Below are 24,800 nucleotides of genomic sequence, written 5' to 3' on the forward strand. Positions count from 1 at the left end.
TGTTCACGGCTTATATTCAGCCACTGCCAGAGCTGATAACGCTGATCGCCCGGGTGTCGAAGGCCCACTGATGTTATTCTGGTGACCTATTCTAAGGATGAGTTGTTAATATATAAAAGTAGTAGACCGTTCCCTTAAGGGAAATCTGTCAGCAGATTTTTGCTATGTAATCTGAGGACAGAATGAGGTAGGGGTTAAAACACAGAATTCAAGGATGTGTCACATCAAGCTCTTGTGCTGTTGTTTTCATAAACTGAGTGTTATATCACTAGGACATTATACTCCACCCCCTTATAAATAGCACTTCACTGTGTTTAGACATTGTACATAGAGAGCCTGGTGTGGGCGGGGGCAGCTTGCTCGGCTCTGCAGCATGGCTAAATTAAAAATCTATGATTGTGTCAGAATCGCTGTATCCAGTAATCCAAATGATACATTGTTGGATTCAGGGTCTCTATTCCTACATCATGCTGTTCTCAGATGAGGTAGGAAAAAACATCTTGACAGATTCACTTTAAGTTCCAGCATACATGCAGGGGCAAAGGGTTAAAATGAAAATTACTTACCAATTGATAGAATAACTTAAACTGAATGTGCAAGGAAATGTATCATAAATTAATACGGATTACAGGCCACAAAACATTGTTCTAGATGAAATGTGCCAATATTAATAAATCTCCCGCATGTTGTAGCATTAGATTTGTCTGTTGTTTGATAATTGTGGTTTCATTTTGTGATTTGTTATCCAAATTTAGCTTTTTATTGAAATATGGAAAACTACTCTACGTAATAAATACAGTTTTCATTAGAATAGAGAATGGCTAGGACATAATTGCACTCCAGTAGTTTTGTCTTCACCCTCAGGAAATGCAAAGGTGACAATCACTGTAAAAAAACAACAAAAAACATATAATCAGCATAGTTATTTGTGTTTACCTTTAAGCATTGATCACTCTCTACACCAATCCAGTGAGTCGCAGAGCAATTATTCTCATAAGAAAGGGACAATTGTCATCTGCCTCATGGGTTTTTGCCTTCCTTTGGATCAACATGTTAGGTTCAACTTTAATGGACTTGTATTTTTAGGTTACGTGGCCACAATGAGCTTTTGATGTTGCTGATTTTCCTCATCATTTCTGCATCTATTATCTAAATTAGGTCATTTGTGGGGTTTTTTTTAATATAATTTTTAGTTTGCTTTTTTATCGTGTTTTTTTATCACATATTTGAAGTTACTTTTTTGTCTCTTGTTGATATGTCATGTTTTCAATAAAGCTGATTTGTGTGTGATACTTCCAGGTATTTGGCACTGACCAAACTTTATTGATATACTTGTGTAGATATAACATGTGTTTTTGATGCGTTTCCGCAATGGAAATGCATTAAAAAATCAAGTGCAGTTTTAATTTGCAGATTTTCTCCATTTAATGCAAATGTATGGGGAAAATCCAAACATAAAACTCATGTATCCCCAAGAGAAGTTGACATGTTGCAGGTTTGAAACACACACCGCAGGTCAGTTTACAATGAGTAAACACTGTGAGTCTGAGATTTCAAGAAATCCTATCCACTTTGCTGGAGCTGTAAGATGCTGCTTTTTTGATGCAGGAAAAATACGCAGCATCGAAAACTAATTGTGGGCACACAGCCTAAGGCTACGAAACATACTATATAAATATATAGGTATAATTCCCTAATAACCAGTCTGCAATGAGCCTTAATGATGAAACTTTTTTTTTTTTTTTTTTTTACAGGATATGTGATGTTGTATAGGCATGTTGTATACAGTAGCAGTGCTGTGTATGAGATTTTTGTTAGGAACCCGGCTGCCACAAAAGACATGGCTTTGAAGTCCGGTCCATCTGTAAACATAAAAAAATTGTTTAAAAGAACAGAGTCCTCAGTGGTTGATACCTTTTAATGGCTAACTGAAAAGATGGTAATAATTGCAAGCTTTCGAGACTACTCAGGTCTCTTTATCAGGATCAGTATAACACAAAATATTATTTCCTGAGCCTGATGAAGAGACCTGCGTATTCTCGAAAGCTTGCTATTATTACCATCTTTTCAGTTAGCCATTAAAAGGTATCAACCACTGAGGACTTTCAGATCTTTTAAACAATTTTTTTTATCTGTACTGGCTAACACTGTACAAAGATATATTATACCTGTCTGTAAACATAGTCATGGTTGCAGTTGACTGCAGGAGATAATACAAATAAGAGCCCTCAAAAAGGCAGCACTATAGCTCAAGACCCCTTAGAGGATGCAGTCAACTAAAGGGTTAATATACATTTTGGGGAGGTGGAGGAACTGCTGTTGAAAACAGTTGGGCATTAGAAATCATGTTAGTAGATTAATACCTAACAGAGTTCACAGTCCATGTCATGCAGTGTTACTGTGCACCTAAAACATCTAAGCTTGAAGAGCTGATAAAGCAAAATAATTTTCTTTTCTTTTTTTTAAAGATGAATTTTAAAGCTTAAAGGGAACCTGTCAGATGCAATATACACCCAGAACCACGAGCAGTTCTGGGTGCATATTGCTAATCCCTGCCTAACTGTCCCTATATCTACTAGCATAGATAAAGAGATCTTTAGAAAAAATATTTCTAAAGATCTTTTATCGTATGCTAATGAGCACGGGGACTAGTCCCAAGGGCGTTGCTTCCTTTGATAGTTGGCCCCATTAGCATGTTAGAGGATGATCTCACTCACCTCTCCGCTGCCATCGCTGCCCGACGCTGGATTTCAACTCAGTGTGCATGACCCCGGAGTTTGGGTCATGCACACTATGAAGCCGGCTGTACGCATCACGGCTAAACTAAACTAAAACTAAAGTAGTGCGCATGACCAGAAGTCCGGTGACTTCTGATCCATGCGCACTGAGCCGAAAACCAGCATTGACCAGCCATAGTAGCGGAGAGGTGAGTGAGATCATCCTCTGATGCTGTGCATAAATTAGCATGTTAGCACGCCCACATGGACGTACTAATGTGCTAATGGGGCTGACTAGCAAGGGAAGCAACGCCCTTGGGACTAGTCCCCATGCTCATTAGCATACGATAAAAGATCTTTAAAAATGCTTTTTCTAAAGATCTCTTTATCCATGCTCCCAGATGCAGGGACAGTTAGGCAGGGGTTACCAATATTCACCCAGAACTGCTCATGGTTCTGGGTGCATATTGGACCTGACAGGTTCCCTTTAACTCATTTTCATAGATGTTTTTCTATATTCGAGGTGCTGTATAGTGTTGCGATTGGTGAGGATTCGAGTCCCGAAACTGCCATCTATTTTTTCTTGGATCTGGTCCGCCTTTATCAATGGTTGCTGTTTGACACTGGGAGGATCAGTTCTGATATAGTCCTGGTATGTGTAGGGCTTGCTCCACATGCTGGGACCTGGGCTGGTCTCTATCCACAAGTGCCTTTTTGCAACATAGAAGCGGTTATATATACAGGTTACAGGTATGTGTGCTCTATTATGGTTCTGCTTTTAACTTTATCTAGGAGGCCGCATGGCACATGAAATACAGAATGTAGAGTAGGACCCCCCTATTGAGATTTGCCGTGACGTTGGCAGGGGTGGCTCAAAAAATTGATCAATTATTTGCTAAAAATCTCATTTTTTTATCATAGTACAGTTGGAATAAATTTGTGAATTTTCACTTTTTATTTGATGCATGCCAATTTCAGATCGTGCTGGTTCCCTTTTTTTCTCTGTATTGACCAGCCATAGTAGCGGAGAGGTGAGTGAGATCATCCTCTGATGCTGTGCATAAATTAGCATGTTAGCACGCCCACATGGACGTACTAATGTGCTAATGGGGCTGACTAGCAAGGGAAGCAACGCCCTTGGGACTAGTCCCCATGCTCATTAGCATACGATAAAAGATCTTTAAAAATGCTTTTTCTAAAGATCTCTTTATCCATGCTCCCAGATGCAGGGACAGTTAGGCAGGGGTTACCAATATTCACCCAGAACTGCTCATGGTTCTGGGTGCATATTGGACCTGACAGGTTCCCTTTAACTCATTTTCATAGATGTTTTTCTATATTCGAGGTGCTGTATAGTGTTGCGATTGGTGAGGATTCGAGTCCCGAAACTGCCATCTATTTTTTCAAAACACCGAGTACACTGTTGTGTGCAGCTCCTGTGTGGGCGGCTCGCACAGAGCAGTGTACGGGCTCAATAATAAGCCTTGGGTCGGTACATTTGCTCTCACAGAGCGGTGTATAGGCTCAATAGTAAGTATAAGGCTAAGAACACACGGGCATTTCGCATCCGATGCGAGATGCTAATGACCCTCAGCTTTGCTCTGCTGCGAGTGTAAGCCAAGTGTCATTATACTGTAATGTGCTCCTGCGATCGAAGGACAGCTGCAAAGGAGAGGGAGGGACTAGTCTCCCTATCTCCTCCATTATCAGCTGATGCGATTATCGCACTGCACTTTGGTGTAATGCGAGTGCAGTGCGATGTTTCTCTCGCACCCATAGACTTGTATGGGTGCGAGTGAAAACAAATCGGATTGCACCCGAAGCATGCTGTGATTTTTTTTCTCGGTCCAATTAGGGCTGAGGAAAAAAATCGCTCATGGTAGCAGCTCTGTAAAAAAATAAAATATGCCCTCCCTCCCTTGGAAGTTTTCTGTTTATGGCTGGCTGTATGTGGGTGGTGAGCCAGACTGCTCAATCATTGACTTCCATTATACTCATTACTCCAGTTGAGCACGTTTAGAGTGTCCGACCTGCTCGAGTAGAGCAAAGAGCACTCATCATTATGAGTACTGAGCACTGTAGTGCTCGCCCCTTCACTATTTTTTAATCAATCAATTACACGTTTTAGTTTTGGTAATCTAAGGAATTCCTGTTGTACAACAAGGCTGGCAAAATCAACTTTCTAACATTACCAAAGGAATTGCTAATGAGAAAAATGGTAACATCAGTCACCATTTCCTTTTCCTCCTTTTCTCCATACCAGTGTTTAGGTTTTCCTGTTTTTCCTGTATTACAAGGTTGCTGTTCAGCACCACTCGTTTTTCATGAGTAAGCTGTGAATTATATATACCGCTCCCTATTCTACAGATGTACTTTGAAGCTATGTATAGCAGCAGCACAGTATTCATGTAGGCTATCTATTGTTCCAGTCTACCTTCTTTAATAGACAGAGATGTATGTCACTGACACATTTTCTCTATGGAGCATCTGTCACAGTTTTCGGAGTTATATTACAATATATTCTCCAAGGAGTATTCCATTACACATTGCCTCTTAGGCTAGGTTAAAATGTCATATGGCCCTACAGTTGATCGTTCACATGTGAAAATAAAATATCTAGACATTTGTACAGTAACCATAAGCTTCCATGGAACGGACATTTATACTTTTGACGTACATATGGCTGCTTGACATTGTTATACACTACTGAAGAGAGTAGTCTACTAAGCTTTTCATAACTATATGAAATTACAGTTAATGTATACATTTTATTTCCTTGTCTCTGAAGGAGTCTGGATGTTTACCCATTGCGTTTACTGTATCCTGGCAGTGTGTGATGTCATGACCAGGGTTGGAGAGAAAATGATCCCAAGCAGAAGCATGTGAGATTTTTGAAGTGCCTGCTTCCTTTTTAGCATTAGTGCTTGTCTACGACACAGGAACTGTTATGCTCTTAACAACTACAGTAAGGTTTTGGGTATTTCCCATTGTTTTCTTGTTTCCAGTGTTTCCTCTTTTCATTTTTAAGTGAGTCAGAGGTGAATATTGAGGTTATGTTTTTTAAATTACCTCTATTTCTTAAGAAAAGGGCATTTTATTGGCCATTCCATTGAAAACATTGTATTCAGTTTCTGCTAATCTAAAAAGGCTGTTTACAAAATATAGATTGCATTCATTTGTACTGGAAATGTAGACTTTCAGTTTCGTAAAAGTAATGATCATGTTACCTGCATAGTTTTAATGCACCAATAAAGAAAAAAAAATCAGTTCTATTAACCACCCAGAAGCCAAAAATGCCAGCTATAAGCTTGTAAGAAGCTTAGGCCATATTCAGACAGCCTCAATGAAGCACCATACGGAAGCTGTTTAATTTGCTAAGAACAAGATCTCATCTCATCAGAACAAATCAGAGAAATCTTTAGGAAAGGTTTGTTTGCTTTGTTCTGGGTGGCAACTAATTATGTTTTTAACAACTCCAGTCCTCAAGGAACTAAATCATTTATGATCTGAGAATATCCATTTTTTTTTCTTTTCACTGAGTCTGTCAGCACAAAAAGACTGTTCAAACCAAGCATATGTTCTGGGCACCCTTGCCGTGGCTTGGAAATTTGATGCTCCACCCCACACACTTGTTTTCTATCCCCAACCTGTAAATTTAGAGCTGTCAAGCAAGGAAGAGGGGATGCTGATAGGCGCAAAACAAGTAGGTGGGAAGGTGCACTGAACTGTTTCAGTATGCGAAGGTTGCACCGAGCGTCTGTGTTTTGTTTGAACAGTCAATTTATTCTGAGAGACTGCCATTAAATTTACATATGGCTGCACTGTGAAAAAATAAATAATATATACTCCCCTATCTATTCCTCGCCACGTCTTCATCCCACTCGTTGCTTCTTCCACAGAAGAGTTAAACATGATCTGTTAAAGCTGCTTATATACTTTCAGGTAACTTTCAGGATAAGTGATCTTGTGTGCACCAGGAAAACTATTGTTGATATGGCTGCATTTTTCACAGTTTTTCTCTCTGCAGGCTATTGACACTAGAAGTGGCAGCATTTTCACATTGTTTCTTATTGCTTTGTGGCCTCCCGGCACTCCCTCCTCCTTCCTCCCTTCCTGTTCTTTTTCCCTCTCTCTAGAGGCAGGGGTTGTACCGTAATTCGACCCCTGGATTAAGACAGATCTGAGAAGTGTTTGAGTGAATGGTCGGTACATATGTGTATATGGTATTTTTCTTTAAAAAGGTATATTGGAAAATTTTCCCTTGTTCTGCTGCTGTTTTGTATTTTTATTTATTTTTTTTTTAAAAAAGCAACAATAGCATGGTTACCTTACGCTGTAGAATTGAATTAGGTCCGACAGCTACCTATCGGGTTTTAGTACTGTGTTCATTTTTTAAAGTGCCTTTGAGAAATTTAAGCTAAAATCTGATTAACTTCTATGGTTACTGCTAAGAGTACTATCATTAATTTCACTCCATTGTATGTAGCTGTGTACTGTCTGTGTAATAAAATATAGACCCTACTGTCCCGAACATCAAAAAGTTATACAGCTCCAGAGACATATCATGCAAACTGGTAGGGAGGGTAGAGGTCATGTGCAGATTAAAGCGCGGCTGCAATGTTTGTATTCTGTGATGCGTGCAGTTCAGTGGGAGGGGATGTAAAAATAAGAAAAGGGGATTTAAAAGGCTTTCTTAGGCTATGTGTCCACGGGACAACGTACCCGCGGATTTTGCCAGATTTATGTTTTTTCCAGATAAATCTACAGGTTTGCACAAGTGCAGAAACACCCCATGTTATCCTATGGGATTTGGGGAATGCTGTATCAATGGTGCGGTATGTGCGGCTGCGGAATATTCTGCGGATGTCCCGCAGCCGCACGTAACTGCATGTCCATTATTCATGCAGAAATATCTGCCGAATTCCCGCTCCTCCACTATGGAGATACAGGGCAGGAATTCTGCACGAAATCAGGACTGTTTCCGCAGGTTTACCGCAACAACTCTGCAGATATACCGCAGTAATGGATAGCTACAGATTCTGGGGAGCAGCTGCGGTAAACCTGCGGACAAACCTGCAGCAAAATCCGCGGGTACGTTGTCCCGTGGGCACATAGCCTTATTCTTCATCAACAAAAAAGTAAATAAAAAAAAAATGACAGGAAAACACCTTTAATAAAGGGCCTTTGTCGCCAGGTTTTTGGCACCTAATCTGAGAGCAGTTTGATGAAGGAAAAGAGATCCTGATTCCAGTGATGTATCACTGGGCTGCTTATTTGTAGGTTTTTATTCAATCACTGTTTAATTAGCAGAAGATCACCATTAGAGGACAGCTTGCTGCCAGGTAGTCCAGCTGATGCATGAGCTTGTTATAACCCTGCTGTACTTTCAAATTACTGCTAGATCTGTAGCAAGATAAAACAGTGATTTTATCAAAATGACAGCAAACAGCTCACTAAGTGACACATCGCTGGAATGAGGGACTCTGTCTCTACATTATGCTGCTTTCAGATGGGGGTAGCCAAACCCTGGTTACAGAATCTGTGATTATACTTTACTGCTAAAAGTAAAATTGCTGATTCCCCCACCAATTTTGAGGAGAGAGGTCTATGTTTGTGGCATAAAGGTGGCCACACACATTCAGTCTACCACTGACTATATTCACATGTATCAGATTTGTTTCAGAAATTATGGCTGAAATTTAGTTTAATATAACTGCATAGGAAGCACATGAATTGCTGCAAGATCCAGTCTGGTGAAGCACCAGTGTACATAGGAAATAGGGAGTTAATGGTACTTTACATGCTGCAACATCGCTACCGATATATCGTCGGGGTCACGTCGTTAGTGACGCACATCCGGCGCCGGTAGCGACATCGCACCGTGTGACACTAAGGAGCGACGATCAACGATCGCAAAATCGTTCAAAAACGGTGATCGTTAACAAGTCGCTCCTTTCCCTAATATCGTTGCTGCTGCAGGTACGATGTTGTTCGTCGTTCCTGCGGCATCACACATCGCTATGTGTGACACCGCAGGAGCGACGAACATCTCCTTACCTGCGTCCACCGGCAATGAGGAAGATAGAAGGTGGGTGGGATGTTACGTCCCGCTCATCTCCGCCCCTCCGCTTCTATTAGGCGGCCGCTTAGTGACGTCGCTGTGACTCCGAACGCACCTCCCCATTGAAAGGGATTGTTCGGCGGTCACAGCGACGTCACTGCACAGGTATATGCGTGTGACGCTGCTGTAGCGATAATGTTCGCTATGGCAGCGATCACCAAATGTCGCACATACGACGGGGCGGGTGCTATCGCGCTCGACATCGCTAGCAATCGCTAGCGATGTCGCAGCATGTAAAGCACCCTTTAGGCTACATGTTTAGCCTCCTTTTAAGGCCCCTTTCACACGTCAGTGATTCTGGTACGTTTGTGCTTTTTTTTAAACGTACCAGAATCACTGACATACGCAGACCCATTATAATGAATGGGTCTGCTCACACGTCAGTGATTTTTCACTGCACGTGTCTCCGTGCGGCGTACCCGCGTGTGCGTGTTTGCCGCACGGAGACATGTCCATTTTTTTCTGGCATCACTGATGTTCCACGGACCACGCAGTGGTGTGGTCCGTGAAACACGTGCCAGAAAAAAACGTGCTTTTAAAATAAAAATCATTTTAAGGCTATGTGCGCACTAGAAATGTGAAGTTTCTCAAGAAAATTTCTTGAGAAACTTCTGGGAGTGAAAGATTTCCGGACCTCCGGAAAAAATCTGCACCAAATCCGCATGCGGATTTGCCGCGGAATAGCCGCGAATCTGCCGCGATTTTCCCGCGGGTGGTTCCTTGCGGATTTTGCAGGCTGTACTGCCGAAATCCACAGGGTACCTGCAGAAAAGAATTGACATGCTCATTTTCTCAAGAAATTTTCTCGAGAAATTCTTCTCAAGGAAATTTCTTGAGAAAAATCCGCACAGTGCGCACAGCTATTTTTTTTTCTCATAGAATTTGCTGGGAAATGTCTGCACAAAGATTGCAGACATTTCTCAAGAAATTTCTAGGCCCCTGACTGGTCTATATGTATATGGGTAAATCCGCGGGTAAATTGCACTAGTGCGCACAGAGCCTAACTCACCCGGCGTCCAGCGATGTCCGCTGCAGCCCGTTCTCCCTGCTGCTTCTAAGCCGGCTCATTACTGTCGCGCATATTCATTATGCGCGACACAGCCGACCCGGAAGCAGCTGCTGCGGGGGTCAGCGCCGGCCGGATGCTGCACCGCGGGAGCGATCAGCACCATGGACAGCGGGAGCGCGCACAGGTGAGTAGTTTTCTAAGTGCAATCACGGGCCACGGAGAACGGAGCCTGGATTGCACTTAGACAACGCCTGTGTGCCGTGAATCACGGCACACGCAGGGACATGTGCGTGTTTTACACGCCAGTGAAAAACGTCACTGTTTTTCACTGACGTGTGAAACGGGCCTAACTGTAGATGTGGTACTTGAAAATAAAATGAAATACAAGGACCTTATACTAAAGTAGGTTAACACGAAGGATCTGTTCACATCAGGTTTATCCAAATATCCTAAATAAACACAAGTTTATACACATTTTAAGTATTAATTTATGTATAATGTAGCCATAGCTCTCTGCTTAGTGTTTTAGGATAATCAGGGACTCATTACATGGTATGTAAAGGAAGGAACTCCAGCAGCAAAGTCCAAGGATAATAAAACCAAATTCTTTATTGATTCATATTAAAAATTACATAAAAATATCCAGACAGGGTCCTATGCAAACAGAGGACGCGTTTCGAACCGGATGGTTCTTAGTCAGTCTCTGGGCAGTCTCAGAGACTGACTAAGAACCATCCGGTTCGAAACGCGTCCTCTGTTTGCATAGGACCCTGTCTGGATATTTTTATGTAATTTTTAATATGAATCAATAAAGAATTTGGTTTTATTATCCTTGGACTTTGCTGCTGGAGTTCCTTCCTTTACTTACTTGGATTGCCGGTTTCCCATTCCGTGCACAAGTCCTGGATGCGGTGGTTCCCCCTTCGGCTATAGGTGAGCGGACATCTATTTTTTTACTCATTACATGGTATGTATAAGCTATCATGTGAAGATTCTGTTGTCGACGTCTTGTCGTGTTCAAAAACATATACAGTACTATCTGACACCTGACCATTTGTACAAAGCTGACACTGGTCTGTTTTAAGGTGGTGTCATACACAGCGACAACGACAACGACGTCGCTGCTACGTCACCATTTTCTGTGACGTTGCAGCGACGTCCCGTAGCTGTCGCTGTGTGTGACATCCAGCAACGACCTGGCCCCGGCTGTGAGGTCACCGGTCGTTGCTGAATGTCCAGCTTCATTTTTTGGTCGTCGCTCTCCCGCTGGGATGCACACATCGCTGTGTGTGACAGCGAGAGAGCGACGAAATGAAGCGAGCAGGGAGCAGGAGCCGGCGTCTGGCAGCTGCGGTAAGCTGTAACCAGGATAAACATCGGGTAACCAAGGGAAGACCTTTCCCTGGTTACCCGATATTTACCTTCGTTACCAGCGTCCGCCGCTCTCGCTGCCAGTGCCGGCTCCTGCTCTCTGCACATGTAGCTGCAGTACACATCGGGTAATTAACCCGATGTGTACTGTAGCTAGGAGAGCAGGGAGCCAGCGCTAAGCAGTGTGCGCGGCTCCCTGCTCTCTGCACATGTAGCTGCAGTACACATCGGGTAATTAACCCGATGTATACTGTAGCACAGCGTCGTTATGTTCGCTGCTGCTTCTGCTGTGTTTGACAGCTAAGCAGCGATCATAACAGCAACTTACAAGGTCGCTGTTACGTCACAGAAAATGGTGACGTAACAGCGACGTCGTTGTCGCTGTCGCTATGTGTGAACCCAGCTTAACACAGAGGCATAATAAAACAAAGAGCCACAGGGTGATTTTACAACCTATTGAATTGGGATTTTCAGTGCAGATTCTGCATTGAATATCTGCAGCCACGTAGAATACAATGTATAAATGATAACTCCACCCACAGGTAGTGGAGAAAAGCTGTGTGGAATTGATGACTTAAGGTGGTGTCACACACAGCGACGACGACAACGACGTCGCTGCTACGTCACCATTTTCTGTGACGTTGCAGCGACGTCCCGTCGCTGTCGCTGTTTGTGACATCCAGCAACGAGCTGGCCCCTGCTGTGAGGTCGTTGCTCGTTGCTGAATGTCCTGCTTCATTTTTTCGTCGTCGCTCTCCCGCTGGGATGCACACATCGCTGTGTGTGACAGCGAGAGAGCGACGAAATGAAGCGAGCAGGGAGCAGGAGCCGGCGTCTGGCAGCTGCGGAAAGCTGTAACCACTGTAAACATCGGGTAACCAAGGGAAGACCTTTCCCTGGTTACCCGATATTTACCTTCGTTACCAGCCTCCGCCGCTCTTGCTGCTAGTGCCGGCTCCTGCTCTGTGCACATGTAGCTGCAGTACGCATCGGGTAATTAACCCTATGTGTACTGTAGCTAGGAGAGCAAGGAGCCAGCTCTAAGCAGTGTGCGCGGCTCCCTGCTCTCTGCACTGTGACATGTAGCTGCAGTACACATCGGGTTAATTAACCCGATGTGTACTGTAGCTAGGAGAGCAAGGAGCCAGCGCTAAGCAGTGTGCGCGGCTCCCTGCTCTCTGCACATGTAGCGACGTTATGATCGCTGCTGCGTCGCTGTGTTTGACAGCTAAGCAGCGATCATAACAGCGACTTACAAGGTCGCTGTTACGTCACAGAAAATGGTGACATAACAGCGATGTCGCTGTCGCTATGTGTGAACCCAGCTTTACTGCAGACTTTCAAAACTAAAAATGTAAACTCTGTTTCAGTTTTCTCACAGATTTTTAAACCCTTCCCAACATCTCCCCAAAACGCTGTACATGTAGAGCATGGTGATGGAGCTGACCTGGCGTAATCAGCAGTGGGTGTCGGCTGTATATTGGAGCTGACATCCTGCTGCAGCTGCAACAATCATCACAAACACTGATTGGGGCCTTGGAACACACTAGATGCCATTATCACTAATGATCACATTATTTAGATTTTAGTGAGGTGAGAGGAACGGGGCTCCCCCCTCGTGTTCGGCTCATGGGTCGCATTGGCAACCTGAGGCCAACCAATGGACTACGGTTCTGCCAGCTAGAATGGCTTGTTAGACCCTGCCAAAAGCTTCTTCTCATCTGAAGGAGACAGCATTATTGCTGACATACGCAAAAACAGTATTGTATGACCACACAGTGTATTGCAGTACCTGGGAGAAATGATGTTCTTGAGGGGTGTAGTTTCAAAAATGAGGTCACCTTTTAGGGTCTTCGGCAATTCAGGAGCTCTGCAAATGCGACAATCTATTCTAACCACTCTTGCACGCTAAGGCCCTGTGCGCACTAGGCGTTTTTACCCGCGGTTTTGCTGCGGAAATTTCTTGAAAAATGCTTGTGATCTTTCTGCAGACATTTTCCAGCAAAACCTATGGGACAAAAAATAGCTGTGTGCACACTGCATTTTTTTTCTCAAGAAAATTCTTTCTGAAGATTTTCTTGAGAAAATTTCTTGAGAAAATGTGCATGTCACTTCTTTTCCGCAGTTAGCTGCGGTATACCTCCGGTATTTCACTCCATTCACTGTAATGTACAGCCATATGAAAAAGTTTGGGCACCCCTATTAATGTTAACTTTTTTTCTTTATAACAATCTGGGTTTTTGCAACAGCTATTTCAGTTTCATATATCTAATAACTGATGGACTGAGTAATATTTCTGGATTGAAATGAGGTTTATTGTACTAACAGAAAATGTGCAATATGCATTTAAATAAAATTTGACCGGTGCAAATGTATGGGCACCCTTTTCAATTTCTTGATTTGAACACTCCTAACTACTTTTTACTGACTTACTAAAGCACTAAATTGGTTTTGTAACCTCATTGAGCTTTGAACTTCATAGGCAGGTGTATCCAATCATGAGAAAAGGTATTTAAGGTGGCCACTTGCAAGTTGTTCTCCTATTTGAATCTCCTATGAAGAGTGGCATCATAGGCTCCTAAAAACAACTCTCAAATGATCTGAAAACAAAGATTATTCAACGTAGTTGTTCAGGGGAAGGATACAAAAAGTTGTCTCAGAGATTTAAACTGTCAGTTTCCACTATGAGAAACATAGTAAGGAAATGGAAGAACACAGGTACAGTTCTTGTTAAGCCCAGAAGTGGCAGGCCAAGAAAAATATCAGAAAGGCAGAGAAGGAGAAGAATGGTGAGAACAGTCAAGGACAATCCACAGACCACCTCCAAAGACCTGCAGCATCATCTTGCTGCAGATGGTGTCACTGTGCATCGGTCAACAATGCAGCGCACATTGCATAAGGAGAAGTTGTATGGGAGAGTGATGCGAAAGAAGCCGTTTCTGCAAGCACGCCACAAACAGAGTCGCCTGAGGTATGCAAAAGCACATTTGGACAAGCCAGTTACATTTTGGAAGAAGGTCCTGTGGACTGATGAAACAAAGATTGAGTTGTTTGGTCATACAAAAAGGCGTTATGCATGGAGGCAAAAAAACACGGAATTACAAGAAAAGCCCTTGCTACCCACAGTAAAATTTGGTTGAGGTTCCATCATGCTTTGGTGCTGTGTGGCCAATGCCGGCACCGGGAATCTTGTTAAAGTTGAGGGTCGCATGGATTCAACTAAGTATCAGCAGATTCTTGACAATAATGTTCAAGATTCAGTGATGAAGTTGAAGTTACGCAGGGGATGGATATTTCAGCAAGACCATGATCCAAAACACCGCTCCAAATCTACTCAGGCATTCATGCAGAGGAACAATTACAATGTTCTGGAATGGCCATCCCAGTCCCCAGACCTGAATATCATTGAAAATCTGTGGGATGATTTGAAGCGTGCTGTCCATGCTCGGCGACCATCAAACTTAACTGAACTGGAATTGTTTTGTAAACAGGAATGGTCCTATAGAAATATACCTTCATCCATGATCCAGGAACTCATTAAAAGCTACAGGAAGCAACTAGAGGCTGTTATTTTTGCAAAAGGAGGATCTACAAAATATCAATGTCACTTTTATGTTGAGGTGCCCATACTTTTGCATCGGTGAAATTTTGTTTAAATGCGGATTGCACATTTTCTGTTAGTACAATAAACCTCATTTCAATCCAGAAATATTACTGACTCCATCAGTTATTAGATATATGAAACTGAAATAGCTGTTGCAAAAACCCAAATTGTTATAAAGAAAAAAGGTTAACATTAATAGGGGTGCCCAAACTTTTTCATATGGCTGTAATCGCGAAATACCGGGGGTATACCGCAGGTAGCAAATGATGTGCGGTATACCCTCGGTATAGCCGCGATTTACCTGCGGTAATGCTCATCACTGCCTGCGGTTTTGCAGGAAGTAGAGTCATTATGACAGAAGAGGAAGCGGAGCAGAGTAAACACACATGTCACACTCCCTGCACGCCGCACAGAAGCGCTTCCGTGTGACCTCCAGGTGCCGTGCAGTCTGTGTCCCGCTCCAGCCCCGCAACTGCACGCACAGCAGTATCAGTGTCTGCCCGCAGTATCAGCAGCTTGTCACCCTGCAGTGCGTGCAGCCGCGGGGATGCCGAGCGCTGCTGTCAGGAGGTGCGATGAGATCATTACCTGCTGTGGCAATCTCCTGCCTTTTGACGTCACCGCTGTCACTGCCGTCTAAGCCCGCGGCCCGAGACTGTCAGTAGCGGTGACGTCACGGGCTCTCGCGATACTGCTGAGAACGTGGCGGGCATAGAAGGCAGTGACAGCGCTGATGGCAGGACTGCAGGAGATCATTACAGCAGCTAATGATCTCTGGTAACCTCCTGATGGCAGCGCTTGTCATCTTCTGCAGTGACCTGGGCTGACCTATTGATGTTAGCTCAGGTCACTGCATTGCTCTCCCAGCCAATGGGCAACATTCTGTTCTTCATTGACTGGGACAGTGACTATGGTATGGATCGCCTTGGGACCCCCTTATTGGATTACGCCGGACCAGGATTTGATTGTTTTAGTCAATAAATTGGTGAAAGAGGGAATGTGGGGAGTGTTTTTTCAAATAAAACTTATTTTGTTGTCTATTTTTTATTTCTTACTGACTGGGTTGGTGATGTTGGGTATCTGATAGACGCGTGACATCACTAACCCCAGGGCTTGATGCCAGGTGACATTAGACATCTGGCATCAACCCCATATATTACCCCATTTGCCACCGCACCAGGGCAACGGGATGAGTTAGGGCGAAGCGCCAGGATTGACACGTCTAATGGATGCGCCACTTCTGGGGCGGCTGTAGCCTGCTATTTTTAGGCTGGGGAGTGTCCAATAACAGTGGACCTCCCTAGTCTGAGAATATCAGACCCCAGCTGTCCGCTTTACCTTGGCTGGTGATCCAATTTGGGGGGGACCCCCACGGTTTTTGTTTTAAATTATTTATTTAATGTAAAATAACAGAGTGGGGTGCCCTCTATTTTGGATTACCAGCCAAGGTGAAGCTGCCAGCTGTGGTCTGCAGGCTGCAGCCGTCTGCTTTACCCTAGCTGGCTACAAAAGATGAGGGGACCTCACGTCATTTTTTTTTTAATTATTTATTTAGTTTTTGGCTAAATACAAGGCTAGGCACCCTTTAGTGCCACATGAAAGTCACTAAAGGGTGCCAGCTAAGAATATGCAGGGGGGTGGGACATTATATAGGTCTTTCTCATCTATCTATCTATCTATTCATCTATCCATCTGTCCCTCTATCCATTATCTGTCTATCTATCGATTATCTATCTATTATCTATATTATTTATTGCAGTTCAGCATAAAAAAAACGCAGGGACCAACCTGCGGAAAAACCACGCATGCGTTTTTCCCGCGGTTTTGGTGCGTTCTTTTACCGCAGGTGCGGTAATCTTCAACTCCCAGAAGTTTCTCAAGAAATTTTCTTGAGAAAAATCACTTTTATAGTGCGCACATAGCCTAAAAGCCAAATGGCGCTCCTTTCTTTTTTGAGCAAAACAGTACTTTCCTACCATATACGGGGTATTGCTATATGCAGGAGAAATTGGATTACAAGTTGTGTTGCCCATTTTCTGCTATTATCCTTTATAAAGAATGGTCAGGTCACTACGTTTAACCACTTGACAGTTTTGCAAAACCTGAAGTGGAAAAAAGATGTTCAAAAACCTGAATATACTGTATAATCAGTAACTTGTTGATAGCACACGTAGAACACACGTGGACCGCACGTACTTACCACATGCAACACGCAGGGTAAATACGGGTCTCGTGGCACGTGCGTGTTATTAATTGTGTTTCAGGCCTGGGAGAGAACCCTGGACCTGGGGAGGGTGAATAGTATTTGATGTCATTTTACATAAGTTCTAATTTGGGGATCACTTTTTTAAAAGTAGAAAACCAGTTTAAAGAGGTTATCTACTACTTGGACAACCCCTTCTCATTTCCTATGTGTGCCACAATAAAAATAAAAAAGTGCTGGCACGGTTTCAGCTACGTCGAAACTTGTGTTCCCTGGGCCTATGTGGCATTGTTATGACATGTAAGACATGCATCCAATCAGTGCCGGCTTCCTTCTCCCCACCTTCGGACACAGGATTAACAGGAAGTGAGAAGCAGTGGCTGTGTTCACTTGCTGTTAATTACTTAAAGGGGTATTCCCATCTCCAAGATCCTACCCCAATATGTAGTAGGTGTAATAATGAAATTAGCAAATATCTCCAATAAGAAATGTATTTATGTAGTATAGTTCTTCTGATTCAGTATATTCCTTACCTCATGTTCAAATCATTGCAGGACCTTAAGTATCCATGGTTACGACCACGAGTAACTAACTAACTGTGACTATATGTTTGGTCGTAACCACCTAAAGTCCTGCATTACCCTGAACATGAGATAAGCGACATAGTGAATCAGAGGAGCTATAAAACATTTTTAATTGGAGGTATTTGCTAATATTATTATACCCACTATATATTGGGATAGGATATTGGAGATGGGAATACCCCTTTAACCATCCGAAGGCAGGGCGAAGGAAGCTGGCGCTGACTGGACTCGCGTGTCATAACTATGTCCCTCCATCTGCTAACCTCCCTAAACCTGACATCTCCCTCTCTGTGTGTGGCATAACGATAAGTCCTAGGCAGCAAGCCCGCTGTCTGGGTGTTATTCTTGACACTGATCTCTCCTTCACCTCCCACATACAATCTCTTGCCCGCTCCTGCCGCTTGCACCTCAAGAACATCTCTAGAATCCGACCCTTTCTCACAATGGAAACGACAAAAACACTCACCGTGGCCCTGATCCACTCTCGCCTTGACTACTGTAACTCACTATTAATTGGTCTCCCCCTAACTAGACTCTCTCCTCTACAGTCCATCCTTAATGCAGCAGCCAGGGTCACCTATCTGGCTAACCGCTACTCTGATGCCTCTGCTTTGTGCCAGTCATTGCGCTGGCTGCCCATATATCATAGGATCCAATTCAAATTGCTTGTTCTCACCCACAAAGCTCTCCACAGTGTGGCACCCCCCTACATCTCCACCCTTCTCTCTGTCTATCACCCCACCCATTCTCTACGCTCTGCAAATGACTTTCAACAAACATCCACACTAATTCGAACGTCCCACTCCCGGATCCAAGACTTCTCCCGAGCTGCACCAACCCTCTGGAACGCTCTACCCAAAGAAGTTAGGACAAATCACAACTTACTCAGCTTCAGACGCACCCTAAAAACGCATCTTTTTAGGGCGGCCTATCACACTCCCTAGCCAAACTAAATTCACATAGTCCCTCTACAACTTCTCACAACATAACTCCACGTCAAACTCTATGGCACCCAAATGCATCTCAAGGTTCTGGGTAACTGGTCCAGGAAACCATTATCTATCCCCCATTTCCTTGAGATGGCTGGATTGCCATTGTAAATAAGCACTTGTACCTTGCCTCCCCCCCTCCATCTCATTGTAGATTGTAAGCTCTCATGAGCAGGGTTGTCTTTTTTCCCATCTAAATATTGTATCTTCTATAACTGTTACTTGCTTGTATATGATCCTCCTGGATTGTAAAGCACTGCGGAATATGTTGGCGCTATATAAATAAAGATTATTATTATTATTATTATTATGGGCCCCAGGAACGTGCTGGAACCAAGCCTCCACTGGATTCGAGTATAGGCTTTTTCATTTTTATGAGGGGTGCACATGGGGAATGAGAAAGTGTTGGCCAAGTAGAGGATAACCCCTTTTAAGGGCATACAAATTCAAACTTGCAAAATTGCTAATTTTCCAAATTTTTGATGAATTTCAAATATTTTCACAAATCCAAATTTTATAGACCTAACTTTACCTCTAACCTAAAGTACAATGTCACAAAAAAACTGAGAATCACTGGGATCAGAAGACGCATTACAAAGTTATTACACAAAGTGACATGTCAGATTTGAAAAATGATGCTCTGTCAAGAAGGTCAAAACTTGCTTTGGCATGAGTTCATGTGGAATTCACTCTTCGTAAAGGTGTATTCAGATGACAGTATAAATCAGCCCGCAATACCTTATTTGCTGTGGCTCTCCTGTCCCGATCATGACATCTGCATAGAAAAATATGCAGCTCTCCGGATGGGGAGAGGTGCGGCCAATCCGAGCCTTGTGGTCTGATCTCGGACCAATTTATACAGTCATCTGAATGCCCTCTAATACAGAAGATTTGTCACTGATTCAAGCCTCACTCAGATGTCTGTAAACCGGGGTCCATGTACATTGGCCTCAGGTCCCCTGAGCCGAGCTTAACAGTATCATATATGTCTATAAGGCTGTCGAGTTTGGGTAGAAAAATTTATAATCTGTACATGGACCATGGACTGTGTTTCTTGCATGTTTGAAACAGGCTTTATTGTGGATTTACTAATCTACTGGTTGTGACAATCCTGGGTGGCTGCAGGCTGATATTTTTAGACTGGGTCTCTCCAGCCTGAGAATACCAGCTCCCAGCTGTGGGCTTTATCTTGGCTGGGTATCAAAACTGGGGGACACCGCATGCTGTTGTTTTTTAATTATTTATTTACATAATTAATAAACAGCATGGGGTCCCTTTTATTTTAATACACAGCCAAGATAAGCAGACAGCTGGTGCTGCAGCCTGTAGCCTTGGGTTTTATCTGTGCTGGGTATCTTAATATGGGGGGAACCTACATTATTTTTTTTCATTTATTTATTTTTAAACTGTACATTAGACCCGCAGATCAGGTCTGTGATTGGTTGCAGTCAGACGCTGCCACACAGGCTGGGGGCGCGTCTGACTGCAACCAATCACAGACACCGATGCACTGGGAAAGCACTGAATATGCATAAGGCTAATGAGCAGCTCTGGAAGTAGGAGGGGCCGCGGGAGCAGGTATGGTTGAGCCTAGAATGTATGGGCTCCATCCAGGTTAGTGGGCATGACCAGCTGGGTTAGTGGGCGTGACTAGCTTAGTTAGTGAGCTTGGGGATGTTTTCTCGCTTTCACTATATCATTCTTCGACCCCCCCCTGCCCACCATGTGATAGGGGTGTGTTGAAATTACGTCATACCTGGAAGGAGCCCATACACTCTAGCATATACCGAGCAGGTACAGTTGTGCCGGAGACTGGTAAGTATAGCGTGCTTGCTTTACTTTTTTATTTTTTCTACCTTTTTTTTTTTTTTTTTTTTAACCCAAGTGCCGGAGGATCGAGGTCAATCCCGGCGCGGCCCGGCACTCGGGTAGTTTTGAACCCCTGATTGTCTTGACAATTAACATCACAGAAAAAACGCTCTAAAAACGCCACAAAAATCGCAGATGACTTACAGGAGACATCCTGCGACAAGATCAGGTCTTGGTCAGGAAAAAAACGCTGCAAAATTGTCCTGTGTGAACATAGCCTAAAGGTGGTGTCACACATGGCGAGACTGCAGCGATCACGACCAGCGATCTGACCTTAACAGGATCGCTGCTGCGTCGTTACATGGTCGCTGGTGAGCTGTCAAACAGGCAGATCTCACCAGTTACCAGCCCCCAGCCAGCAGCGACGCGTGGAAGCGTAACTAAGGTAAATATCGGGTAACCATGGAAAGCACTTCTCTTGGTTACCCGATATTTACCTTAGTTACTAGCATCCGCCGCTCTCATGCTGCCAGTGCCGGCTCCCTGTTCCCTGCACTCCTAGCCAGAGTACACATCGGGTTAATTACCCGATGTGTACTCCAGCTACGTATGCAGGGAGCAGGGAGCCGGCACTGGCAGCGTGAGAGCGGCAAACGCTAGTAACTAAGGTAAATATCGGGTAACCAAGGAAAAGGCTTCTTGGTTACCCGATGTTTACTGTGGTTACAGCTTACCGCAGGCTGCCAGATGCCGGCTCCCTGCTCGCTTCAGTTCGTCGCTCTCTCGCTGTCACACACAGCGATGTGTGCTTCACAGCGGGAGAGCAATGTCCAAAAAATGAAGCAGGACATTCAGCAACAACCGGCGACCTCACAGCAGGGGCCATATTGTTGCTGGATGTCACACACAGCGACAGCGATGGGACATCACTGCTACCTCACAGAAAATGGTGACTTAGCAGCGACGTCGCTATGTGTGACACCACCTTTACAGTGGAAAAAGTCTGTGACGTGACCTTGGCCTAATTGTACTGTGTAAACATTGACTCTGCAGATCATGATAAGTAAATTCTCGTTTAATAACATATTTTATGCAGACAATAAAATCATCGCTTTTGTAAATAGTTGTTGTGTTGCCAACAATGAAACCATATAACCATTCATATGGTGCACATACTGCAATTGATTTGCAATGTCATCGATCACCGCTTGTTATGGGCAGATTGTCTGCTAAAGTCCATGTTAGTGCAGGATTTTCCCATGCACCATTGTTAATGAATCAGCTATATTGTGTTCTACAATGTGTGATATGCATCTGTGTTATATAAACGATGGCTGATAAACGACAAGATAGATAAAAGTATGTCGCCTCCTGCTGGTGCTGATCTGCACTTCCTGTTTTTTTTTCTTCCTTCTGCATTTTTAGAGATGAAAATCATCTTGTATACATTGCTTGGTGCTACAAATCCACTGTAAACTCATTCAGCTATATCCTTAATAAAACATTACTTGCTCAAGCATGACAGTCTGCACGAAGCAACACATAAAAATGATGACATAGCACAATGAAGGCTTTTGGTTGGTGCCGTGTTGCTTATTCAGCATTGATTCCTCTCATTCGCTATGTATGTGAAATCATTCTTGCATAAGAAGAGTCTGTCATACATATATTTGTGAAATAAGAGCAGTTGTCAGTGCAATCCCGGAGCTGAAATCTTGTGTCTTTTATTGCAGAAACGTTCCTGCACGGATTCTCTGGACAAGTTTGATGATTTATAAACCTGTATCCAACCTTATTACCATGGAGGTAACCCCGATAAATTGTTCTTCTATCATAGAAGCTTGTTGTAGGGGCAGGTAAAGTATTCTGTTCCCTGTCTCAATGGCGCACACCTCTGTGCAGTCTGCAATCATTTTGACAACCATACGGTCATTCTAAATGCAAATGGGGTGAAATTTCTACTTCAAATTCTGCAGCAAGACTGCTTCAAAATTTGTATGTCTAGAAAACAGATTCTGCCTTGAATTTCATCCCTGTGCATTGACGTTGGTGATTTAAAATCAGGGCTACAGGTTAATTTCCGCATGAAAAATTTCCATACCGTGTAGACGACATTTCTAAAATCTCTTCTACTGAGCTAACGTTATAATATGCGGCGGAAAATTAGCAGGAGAATTCTGGTGGTGCTTTTACCCTAAAATAACAGCTCATGTTGCAGATCTTCAAAGTTCACTGACACAAACAAGAATGTTCTCTGCTCATCCATAGAAAAATTATATAATATCCACACAGCATAGTTCCTGACAGCTCTAGATTTCTTTATTCTGGGGAAATGTAATTTATTAATAACTAATACAAGTCCGTTAAAAATAAATGCAGGAGAGCAGTTCACGTTATTTGTCCACCTTTCATTTTCATATTACATGAAGAATAGGCTGTTATGTTGAATGTCAATGTGAAGCATATGTTGTGTTCCTTAACAATATCACAGCAACCGAAAATTCCTGTGTGTGTAGAACTGGGTTTTCAAGCTTGTGTTTTTCCCCCAAGACTGCGCATGAAGGTTTTAGATCTAACTTACCTGGAAGCTACATCAATATATTGGAAGCCACCTTGTGGGAGAGGGGCTTCACTCCATGCCAGCTGCTTATTCCCATGCACGTTAACATGGCCACTTACAGTTCAGTGCACAAATGGTCTTGTAGAGGTTTGCTTCTCATGGGAATAACAACCCATGCATAACTGAAAGCCAGGCTACTAGCTCTTCCCTTAGCTGAAAGATTAATGTGTCACTATCAAATTTATTAAGCATCCTAAAAGGAACCAGCTTATTGGAGACATCATGAGAATGTTAATAAATGTTCACACTGCCATTATTGTATTTGTTTATACACTATACATTTATTTCCGCAACTTTGGCGTGCATTGAATCTGGACTATTTAAGTATTTATTGGTAAAGAAATAAGAATCTAGAAATGTCACCCTGCCAATTATGGCCAGTGCACTCCCACAGTAAAACTCCCCCTTGCAAATCTCTGCACAGATGGACTGTATAGCCATATTATAGCTTACAGATGTCACACTTGATGGCGATCCTCCATTACATCACCGCCCTCTTCACTTAGGCTAGTTTTTAAGGGTTACACAAGCAGATTTTAGGCAGGCATTATGTTAATGAATTCTAAAGCTTTACACTGAAAATGTGTGACATGCTAAACACACACAACATGCACCATGTAAAATGATAAGCTCGCCTACATTATACAGGAACTTTAACTCTTTTTCATTTTTTAGATGCCATAGTGCGTCACAGCGTAGCACCACACAAAACGCATCGTCCCAATTGAACCACAGTGTAAGACTTCATTGTCTGTGTAAATAGAGCTTTATTGAAGTAGAGGGAGCTATGTGAAATACAGTCTGCACATAATACACAATACCATACACAGCATGCATCCTGAGTAGTACTGCGGCTTCTGAAAACAGCTATGGACTGTACACGACCTGATTGAATAGCCACTTTATTTATATTTTATATAGTGATGTTTCATGTAGAAATGTATTTAGGTTGTAATTTTATGGTGCAGATCCTGATCTTGTCTGAATAACGCTCTTTATTTTCTCTGTAGACTCTTTTGTGCATTTCTGCAGTATAGATGTGAAATGGCTAGGATCCCTTTGTTATCATTGCAGGCATTTCTTTGAAAAAAATAATAATAATAAAATACTGTATATACATATGGAGCCACTGTCCAAATCAAGAGGAAAAAACATGCATACCTTGTGGTACCGTGTAGAACAAATACCTGGATATGTAGTCCTGAAAGCCAGTCTGTCAAGTATCTTTACATTCAGCAATGTATGGGGGTGCACAGGGCTGGATACATCAGTCATTCTGTACACATCCTGAATATTACATAGCCAGTCTTTCAGAAACAATTCACATATACTGTATACAGTTTCCTTTGCAGTGGTCCCTACACTAGCAATCCCCCTCCCCCTTATGTATTTTTTCATTCTGCAGCTTTGTGATTTTTATTTTCCTGCATTCCTTACCTCTCTTCCTCCTCTCATTCATTGTTCCTGCCAGCAATGTTCTGTTCATCTGTCTCTCTGTCTTCAGACTCTGCATTGCTTTCTCTTATAACCAAAATCATTTTAGCACCTTCCCTAATTGTGGTGTGAGTTCTCTCTTCTCTCTGGTTATGTAGCCCTGCTCCCCCCTATTTTTTTTTGGGGGGGGGGAGGGTGTACAGTTGAAAGGTCTGAGAAAAAAATGCATTAAGAAAGAAAAAAAATGAATCTATCTGTATGAGGAACACAGTATAAAAGTTGCAGTTCAAGGTAGTTAGGAATAGGAGGGACAGTCAGTCATATAGCAGAAGCAATAAA

At 43.1% G+C, this 24,800-nt stretch overlaps 2 long non-coding RNA genes across 3 annotated transcripts in view; one reads left to right on the forward strand and one right to left on the reverse strand.

Annotated features, from left to right (window-relative positions):
* LOC142296601 (uncharacterized) overlaps window positions 1-24,626 on the forward strand; it is a 28,910-nt gene extending 4,284 nt beyond the window's left edge. Inside the window, exons 2-3 of the long non-coding RNA XR_012751658.1 lie at window positions 22,141-22,189; window positions 22,899-24,626. This is a non-coding gene — a long non-coding RNA (uncharacterized LOC142296601). The remainder of the gene's footprint in view (window positions 1-22,140; window positions 22,190-22,898) is intronic.
* Window positions 605-24,800, reverse strand: LOC142296600 (uncharacterized). Of its 2 annotated transcripts, XR_012751656.1 has the most exons (3): window positions 24,465-24,800; window positions 22,989-24,314; window positions 605-885 (listed from the first exon to the last, which is right to left on the reverse strand). It is a non-coding gene; the product is annotated as an uncharacterized LOC142296600 (long non-coding RNA). The 2 variants fall into 2 exon arrangements; XR_012751657.1 differs by lacking the exon at window positions 22,989-24,314.

Source organism: Anomaloglossus baeobatrachus, chromosome 3 (assembly GCF_048569485.1).
Source record: "Anomaloglossus baeobatrachus isolate aAnoBae1 chromosome 3, aAnoBae1.hap1, whole genome shotgun sequence".
NCBI classification, from domain to species: domain Eukaryota; kingdom Metazoa; phylum Chordata; class Amphibia; order Anura; family Aromobatidae; genus Anomaloglossus; species Anomaloglossus baeobatrachus.